Source organism: Sinocyclocheilus anshuiensis, unplaced genomic scaffold (genome assembly GCF_001515605.1).
Source record: "Sinocyclocheilus anshuiensis isolate Anshui unplaced genomic scaffold, SAMN03320099.WGS_v1.1 scaffold283, whole genome shotgun sequence".
Lineage (NCBI taxonomy): Eukaryota > Metazoa > Chordata > Actinopteri > Cypriniformes > Cyprinidae > Sinocyclocheilus > Sinocyclocheilus anshuiensis.
Window position 1 is genome coordinate 1,192,793 of NW_015549605.1, and position 1,404 is coordinate 1,194,196.

At 31.3% G+C, this 1,404-nt stretch overlaps 1 protein-coding gene across 1 annotated transcript in view; it reads right to left on the bottom strand.

Annotated features, from left to right (window-relative positions):
- Window positions 1-1,404, bottom strand: part of LOC107658822 (lipase maturation factor 2-like) — a 13,894-nt gene that overhangs the window by 5,128 nt on the left and 7,362 nt on the right. The gene's annotated exons all lie outside the window — the stretch shown is intronic.

The window sequence follows — 1,404 nt, forward strand, 5'->3', positions numbered from 1 at the left end:
AACGATTAATCGCGATTAATCGCATCCAAAATAAACGTTTGTTTACATAACATATGTGAGTGTACTGTGTATATTTATTATGTATATATAAATACACACACATGCATGTATATATTTAAGAAAAATGTTACGTTTAAATATATTACACATTTATATATGATCTCATTTATATGAATATAAATATATACATGAAAATATTTTCAAAATATATACTGTATGTGTGTGTGTCTTTATATATACATAATAAATATACACAGTACATACACATATATTATGTAAACAAACTTTTATTTTGGATGCGATTAATCGCGATTAATTGTTTGACAGCACTAATATATATATATTTTTGTATTAAGTATTTATACGTCATGGTAGTATTTAGTTGTAATTTATGCAAATGTTATGCAAATGTTTGTGTTCAAACAGGATTCTGGATTTCAGTATAATTGATTATTTCTCATTAATTGTCATGATTTTTTTCCCCCATTTATTCAAGATATCCCTTTCGATTTTGGACTGAAACACAACCTCACCATATCTCTATGAAATTCATCATAACATTTTACAACAGTTCAATTCTATGTTTGTTTATAAATCTGTTAACAAACTAAAGGAAACATCAGCTCCTTTGCAAATCAGTTTTACATTTCTCATTTGAAGTCTCACTCACTTGTTTTGGATGACAGAGTTTTTTCTTCCCAGTTAATCTGTAGTTTAAAGAGACTAATAAAACAGTAGAGGATGAACAGGTAGACAGCCAACTCTAGCAGCATCATCAAATAAGAGACCAAGGTCTGTCCGCAGCCTGAGCAGCCTGAACATACACTAAATAAAAGCTCAGAAGTGTGAACAATAGTGTGGTACTGGCAGAACAAACAGAACAAACAGACATCTATTCAATTGCATTTAAAAAAAAAACTGAGATCTATTAATGAGCCAATTAATCAGAACATTAGTGAAAGTCAGTGACTATCCCACCAGAAATTACTGCTCAAATCAGAAGTTAGAGATATGTGGTCATACTTCTAGGCTTTTTTTCCTGGCCCTTCTTCTTCTTTGGATCAGTATTGGAGTTGAAATGATCATCATCCAGTAATGAGAAGCTCAGGGTGATGCTCAGCAGGTTCAGAAGGCTGCAGTTACCCGTGAGGATGTAGCAGAGCTGGAGAAACAGCTGACAAAATGGTATAAAAAAAGAGGCATAAGTGAAAACGTCTCACAGAACAACAAGACACTCAATAACTCAAGAATATTCCAGGTTTAAACTGTCACATTGTGTACTACTACAGAAACTAATTGACTTATTCTTCATCTTGTAAAAACAAGCATTGTTTTCAGTATTGCACTTTAAATATTTTTAATTTTAATGCCATTTCAAAATCAATGTTAGCAATATTCATAGCT